This window comes from Suricata suricatta, chromosome 6 (assembly GCF_006229205.1).
Source record: "Suricata suricatta isolate VVHF042 chromosome 6, meerkat_22Aug2017_6uvM2_HiC, whole genome shotgun sequence".
NCBI lineage: Eukaryota > Metazoa > Chordata > Mammalia > Carnivora > Herpestidae > Suricata > Suricata suricatta.
Window position 1 is genome coordinate 136,731,561 of NC_043705.1, and position 7,971 is coordinate 136,739,531.

General features: G+C 44.9%; 1 non-coding gene and 1 pseudogene across 1 annotated transcript; one reads left to right on the forward strand and one right to left on the reverse strand.

The window, feature by feature from the left end:
• Positions 1-304: 304 nt before the first annotated feature.
• On the reverse strand, positions 305-408 carry LOC115295041. The gene has a single exon (XR_003910274.1). It is a non-coding gene; the product is annotated as a U6 spliceosomal RNA (small nuclear RNA).
• Positions 409-6,950: 6,542 nt separating this feature from the next.
• On the forward strand, positions 6,951-7,404 carry LOC115294343 (annotated as a pseudogene).
• Positions 7,405-7,971: the final 567 nt, after the last annotated feature.

Sequence of the window (7,971 nt, forward strand, 5' to 3'; positions counted from 1 at the left end):
TGGGTATTCAACTCGGTGTCTGAGGACATTGGAATAAAGCTTTAAGCCTGACTGCTTTTGTTACTATGATTTCCCTAGCACTCTTCAGCACATTTACACATAGGTCTTGATGATCATTAGCTTGTAAAAAATATTTCCTCTTCCCTATATTTATTTTAGTTTTTTAAAAAAGCATAGTTGATGTACAGTGTTATGTTGTATAGGTATACACCATAGTGATTGCACAGTTCTGCACGTTACCCTGTGTTCACCATGATAATGTGGTTATCATCACTCACCACACATCAGTAGTGTCACTGACTATATAAAATATGGACACTTCATGAATTTGCACGTCATCCTCACGCAGGGGCCACACTAATCTTCTCTGTATTGTTACAGTTTTAGCACATGTACTTCCTGAAGCACATGATTTCTTTCTTTCTTTCTTTTTTTAGCCAAACATCCCTTGGCTTAGTTTAGCTGTATTGTTAACCTTTGAAATACAGCTAAGCTTAATGTCTTCAACACACATTGGTCCGGAAATAGATTTAGTGGATTATCCATTTACAATAGCAAACTATCTTGTCTGATATCCACTAAGAGGTTCTCCAAGACTTCCCCTTGTTTTTATACTGTCTAGAAAACCACAAATGCAGTCTCATTAATGAGAGCCACCGCCAGGTTTACTCCTCTTAGGGTCTGGGTGTATTCTGTTTCCTGGCCCCAGGCTGTCTTACCGTCCATAATATCCTGTAGAAGTCCTAATAGGAATAGGGAAAACAATATCTCATTACAGTAAGCATAAAACTAACTTTGATAGAGCTGTTGGGAATTCTACACAAGAGGTCAGAAAATCAGATAATCAGATTTGACCTTCGTGCTTATGTGTAAGAGCGGCGGAGCCAATCTCCACTACCATGGAAATTTACTACTCGTGGCACAAAGAGAACAACAAATTAAGGAAGTCGTCATGGAACCTGGAGGAAGTAGACAATGCCAAATCCAACCTTTGCAACATGAAGTTTAAGTACTGCAGCCAGAATGCGTCACAGAGCTAATCCACTGCAGACTAAAAAGGTTGCTGAAAATGCACCTAGGTAAGGTTCTGAGGACCTGTAATCCGTTTGGCATCAAAACGCTGCAGGAAAGCTCCCAGGACTTTGGTCTGCATTTTCTGTTAATGGGAATAACACTCACTCCTGGAGTTTTTTCGTTTTTGTTAAGTTTGTTTATTTATTTTGAGAGAGAAAATTCCAAGCAGGCTCTGCACTGTCAGCTCAGGGCCCACTCAGCACTCGATTTCACAAATGATGAGATCATGACCTGAGCCAAAATCAAGACGGTCGCTTAACCGACGGAGCCACCCAGGAGCCCCTGGTCTGCATTTCTAAAACACCACATGTGTATCTGTTCAGCAACTTAAACAGATCAATAGCAACAAGCCTTTGGAGGAGGAGAATTACCTTGGGCACCTGCAACTTTTTCTTCTTTGTATCTTCACCTGACCACTGAGAAAACTACTTCAGGAGGGCAGCCTTGTGCGACGGTTACCCTAACACCCCGGTGCCACCTGGCACTTGTCTTTGTTCATCTTCAGTCAATTCATTAATATTTTTTATCAGGAGGATGTTCACTGATAAGATTATGATCCTTGATTATATCCTGATCTGAACTAGATGCTTCTTCCATCACTGAAGTTCACTCATGTGTGCACCTGAGCTGTGAAAGTCTCCAAACAATGAAATTCAAAGCACACCTTGCTCACACCTGCTTCCCAGAACTTTTGAATCTGTGCTGCCGATACGCTGTCCTCACGCCCTGGCCACAGATTTTATAGAGCAGGGTGTGTGGTTCAAGGGCTATGGGTCGGCTGAGCTGACCAGACCCTACTTGGGAATTTGAACTGGTGAACTCAGATGCAGTTTGCCTCAGTGGCAGGAGCAGCCGTTTGTGCCCGGAAGATGAAGAGTGGGGGGCAGAGGTAGAGAGAGACCAAGAAGGGTAGGGAAAAAGAGAGAAAACACGTAAGAGATCTTGAGCCATGAGACCATCTCTCATTGGAAACATGACAGCCACAGCTGGAAGCCTTAATTCTTGGCTTTCTAGGGCCCAGGCGACTTCCAAGGCAGCTGGCTGGACTTCCTGCCCTGTGGCTCTGCGGGCTTCTCGCTCTCAAACTCGCTTAAGTGGTTTTCTGTCATCACAACCCCAAACGGCTTGAACAGAACCCAAAGTATGTTAGGAACTCCTACGTCTTGCATTCCTGACAAGACTGATATAATGATCATAAAACAGCGACTTAAGCTGCTAAACATTTCCCGTTCACAATAAAACCCACACAGAACTGGAATTCACGGATTTTCCAAAGCTCTTCCTTAGTGCAAAAATTCAGCTCATGACCCCTCTCTGGCCCACCACGTGGAAGTCCTGGAAAAGCTAAGCAGAGCGGTGCTCATTTGGAGCTCTGCAGACCGTCAGGGACCAAGGTGTAATGAATGTACCTGGTTCATACAGTCTGCTGGAAACCCTGTTATTAATTACGCTCTCCTGTCTCACTTGGCACCGAGAGGTATTTTCCTCTGTGCTGGTGATAAGCTTCGAGGCCTTCACTTGTGCCGTGGGTGTATCCTGCTTCTGACTCTGAGATGCTCTCAGGGGTTCCTGCCATGGGATTGTGCAGGCTGCCCAAGCCCCTGCCTCCTTTAACCACACCGCCCTGACCCTACGTCTCTGCCTCCAACCTGGGGCCTGGAGGAGGCCCGGCAGAGCCCGGCGCCCAGATCAGGCCTTTCCGCAGGCATGGAACAAGGCCCGTGTGCTCCCCAGACATCTACGGTCCTGTTCATTCTTGAAAATCCATGACCCCACTTCATAAACGTCCTTCCATGAGCCATATTTACTTAAAAACCTGCCTCTGGGTGAGGTCACTGTACTTGGTTAATTTTAAACTCACTAGAGATAGAACGTTGGCAAAATTTGGTTTGACCTCTAATGTCTACTGTGGCCATTCCGCAGGTCACTCTGACTTGGTGAGTATGTCAGGGTATCGTTGACTTCAGGAAGCTTCCCTCCCCAGGACATCTAAAAACGTGCTCTCTGTAAGTTCTGGATCAATAAAAAGAAATTTCAGGGGAAAATCATCTTTAAGTAGTAACAGCTGCCCTTGGCTCTCATGATCAACTCGCAATTTGGAAATTACTTGATATTTGAATGAGCTCTGTTCTACTCGCAATGATGTAAGACCCATAGCCCTTCCCGCAGGAGCTTGAAATCCAGTAAAGAAATAAAATGTCACGATGGAGGTTTTTGTTAGCACAAAGAACCGAAATCAAAATGAGGTCCTTGCTAGCTTCTGCTAAGAGAGCACAGAGACCCATGAAAGTCTGGAAGGCGGATCCCAGCCCTCATTCACCCCGCAGTCAGGTGCCCGGAGCAGGACACACACCATATAACTCCACACAGCGCCTTGGTTGGACCAATAACAGCAAAAAACCCACCAAACAAAACAACAACAACAACAAACACACCGCTCTAGGCAAAATCCCAAACCCCCTAGTAAACACATCAGATCTACGAATTCTTGCCTGAAATGCCTATTTCGGTGCTTCTGGCTGTGGTCCGTAGGCCAGTGTCACACTGGGAAACGTTTGTTGTCCGTCTGCAGTAACACATACAGAAAAGGAGAGGAAGCGTTTGGAAACGTTTACAGCAATGAGATCTCAGTGTAACATTTTTACTGTATTTTACAGAAGTGCCAGACTGCAAAGGACTGGAAACTTTAAAACCCTGTCCCTCTCCGTGAATAGTTTCACAAGCACTGCCCTGCCGCAGTTCTCAAAGGGAAGAAGCCACTTTCCTTCCTGCTCTAAAAAAAAGTCGTGCAGTGTTTCCTTTTCTTGTGTGTGCAAGATGTATTTTCACAGTTGTTTGCTCTTGTGAGGACATACAGGAGGGCCAGCCAAAAATACAACTGCTAAATATCACGGGTCCTACAATAGATTCAAGTGTTCCATGATTACTTTGTGAAGTAGAAACCAAGTGGAAACATTAATTTCTCATTTACCTAATGACTAATGCATTAAACATAGATCACACATTCACCAGTGCTGAGTTGTTCTTTTCATCTCTCCAGCATGTTCAATTATAGCTAAAAGGTGGGGTGGGGGCGGGGACGGTGCACCTGGGTGGCCCAGTTGGTGAAGCATCTGGCTTCGGCTCAGGTCATGATCTCACAGTTTGTGAGTTTGAGCCCTGCATCAGGTTCTCTGCGGTCAGCACAGAGCCTGCTTTGGAGCTTCTGTTTCCCCCTCTCTCTCTGCCCCTCCTCTGCTCTCTCTCCCTCTTGAACATAAATATTTCAAAAATAAAATAAATTAGGAACACCTGGGTGGCTCAGTCAGTTAAGCCTCTGGCTTTGGCTCTGGCCATGATCTCACAGTGCTGACAGCTCAGAGCCTGGAGCCTGCTTCAGATTCTGTGTCTCCCTCTCTCTGTGCCCCTCCCCTGCTTGTGCTCTCGCTCTCTCTCTCTCTCTCTCTCTCTGAAAAATAAATAAACATCAAAAGAAATGAAAAGAAAATAAACTATAACTAAGGCCACTTCCGATAAGAGAGATATATTTATCTTTCCTATTTACCTCCAATGATATGAATATTTTATAACAAACACCATTTTCACCATCAGCTCATCTCTGCTCCTTTTTTATGTACAGGAGTCATAGATGTGTCTGCTTGGAGTTACATACTAAAAGTTCCAGAACACTGAAGCAACTTTCCAGGTCTTTGCTCCTGGTGTCGATCATTTTGCACCAGCTGCTTCTCTTTCCCTGGCCTCTGGGGCCTTTCCATGGAGCTCAGTCCAGCAGAGAAGCCAGCACCCAAGGGACATTCGTGCACATGCTGATGGGTACCTGAAGCACTTCCCAAGCTGTTTCCCGGATGCTGATTTTGGGGATGGCAGTGATAACAAGAATTGGGGCCAGGAAAGTCTCAGGGTTTTGCATCTGTCCTGATAAATTTGTTGATCGATGCTAAGGTGCAATGGAGTAAAGCTATACAGTGTCCGTGAAGTATTTTAGCATTACTGACCTCATTCCGCCTTTTCAGACTCGAGGGTAAACAGAATAAAACTGTAAAATGCTGTGCTTGTACCTGATTTTAACACCCAACCTCTATTCGGTTCCATCTAAATATTCCACATGAGGCTTTATAAGTTAGGAACAACAAAAAATATTCCTTGCTTACAAATAAGCTATTTAAGTGGGGGGAAGAAAGCATACTTCTGTACTTAGAAATGCTTTTCAGAATGCATTCCTGGTTCAAATAAGCTACCTGCGCTGATGAGATTTATAAGCCAACCCTTCTGGACTAAGCTGGAAATACTTAACGTACAGAAATTCATTCGAAGAAGGTTTCCGAGAATCATCACAAGTAAGTGACTCCGATGGCAGCAAAAGGACTTAAAGATCAACCTAAGCCCTGATGACATTGACGATGAGGGCCAATTGATCAATTATATACAGAAAGTTGGGCTTGATGTTATTTATTTATTTTAAAAGTAATCTCTATGCCCAACATGGGGCTTTGAACTCACGACCCCGAGATCAAGAGTCACGTGCTCTACCCACTGAGCCAGCCAGGCGCCCCCAGAACGTTGGTTTTTAAACAGAGAGTAGTATTTTTCCAGAGATACCAGCCAGGATTCAACTTTCAGTCCCACGTGTGGTTCACCCACTTGGGCCGGCTTCGCCCCACACTTGTCCCCACAGACCTCTCGGCTCCTCAGGTACAGTCACACGGCACACGCCTCTGGCTGCTCTACAGAGCACTTTGGTGTAGGGGCTGTCGGAAACGGGCGGGAGTGGTTTTCCACGACTTACAGACCACGTTGATATTACACCTAAGCAGAATCCAGATAAGCTTTTGTTTTCAAGCCCTACAGGATGAAACGGGAGCAAAACTAAGATGAATTAAGAGAAGACCCAACTACTTTGAACAAATGACGTAAAAGTGATTGTACGGTTTGGACCCACTTAATTTGTGTCTGACTGTAAAACAATCATTAAGATGAAAATAGGACTGGAAGGAAACTGAATGTCTATAGAGAAAAGCGTACGGAAACATGGCCAGTCCTAAGGTAATCGAGTGATAATCAACCTAACGACAGGTGACCCAACAGACTGTTTGAGATCCATAAAAATATATGTTGTTAGTTTTACGTTTTACAAAGTAACCAGTCTTAAGCCGTGTGAGGCACATTCTTGTAAAAACAATCACACCACCTTAGGACCTTGCTATTTAAGAGAAAACTAACACTAATTCTGAACTAGTCACTTCTTTATTCATATTTGCATAGGTTTTCACATAGGAGGTTAGTTGTCAATCTAAAAATTTACTTGCTTTAATGTGGTGCTCAGAATTAGATATTTTTCCTCCCCTAGGTTAGCTTCAACAGAAATAATATGGGCTTTCTTTGATCTCACTAAAATATGAGAAAATCATCTGATCTAGAAGAACAATTATTCTCATGCAAAATTCATTTGCAGGCAAGTCCTTAGAAAATTAATGTGAATGCCCCGATTCAGGCTGCCCTTCTCTCCTGGAGGCCTGGAAGATTCTATACTGGCTTGGTGGGGTCTCTTTCCCATACACTAGGAAGGCCCTGGGACTTCCTCCATCGGCGGATGGGACTTTGGTTCAAGACTGTGAAGGCCCACATCCAAGAAACTCAAGTCATCACCGTGGCCTGAGTTAATACAGTTCCTTGGAGGCCTGTTAAATGATGGTGTTCCTAGGATGCAACCAGAAGCCACCTGTTACTACTTCTTCAATTTGGAGATGAAGTAGAACAGGCTTTGCTTCATCCATCTGGTCACCTAAACCCCCCTTGCACTGGACTCCTGTATGGAAGTCTGGAGGAAATACGGAGATTCGAAGGCCATGATAGGACGCTGCTTTCTCTCTCCCACAATACCTCGCGCTCTCCCTTTCCAACCCGGGCAGGGCAAAATGGCTCCCGCAAAGAAGGGCGGAGAGAAGAAGAAGAAGAAGGCCGTTCTGCCATCAACGAGGTAGTGACCAGAGAATACACCGTCAACACTCACAAGCGCATCCATGGAGTGGGATTCCAGAAGCGTGCCCCTCGGGCACTCAAAGAGATCCAGAAATTTGCTGTGAAGGAGATGGGAACCCCAGATGTGCGCATTAAGACCAGGCTCAACAAAGCTGTCTGGGCCAAAGGAAAAAGGAAGGTTCCCTACCGTGTCCGTGTGCGGTTGTCCAGAAAACGCAACGAGGATGAAGAGTCACTAAACATGCTCTATACATTGGTTACCTATGTACCTGTCACCACTTTCAAAAATCTACAGACCGTTAATGTGGATGAGAACTAATTGCTGATTGTCAAATAAAGGTACAAAACTGCAAAAAAAAAAAAAGGCCATGATATAAAGAATGTGGAAAGCCGAAGAAGTCCAATGACCAGGTCGGGGGATGACACCTGCCCGCCCCCCCCCGCATCCAAAAGTCCATCTTGAGGATAAAAAAAGTTCTCAGGATGGATGGTGGTAATGGTTGTGAATGTCCTTAATGCCACTGAAGTGTACACTTAAAGATGGTTAAGGGGTGCCTGGTGGCTCAGTCGGTTAAGCGTCTGACTTCAGCTCAGGTCAAGATCTTACGGCTCTTGAGTTCGAGCCCCGCACCGGGCTCTGTGCTGACAGCTCAGAGCCTGGATCCTGCTTCGGATTCTGTGTCTCCCTCTCTCTCTGCCCCTCTTCCACTTGCACTCTGTCTCTGTCCCTCGAAAATGAATAAACAGTCACAAAATTTTTTTAAAAGATGGTAAATTTTATATTCTGTACATAAAAAAGTCAGTCGTGCCACTATTCATACAACCCCTCGGCATGGACACACGGGGCCAAAATGGATAAGAAGCATATTCTTAAATCAGAAAGGGACAAGGACATATGTCCGCATTTTTGCTATAATT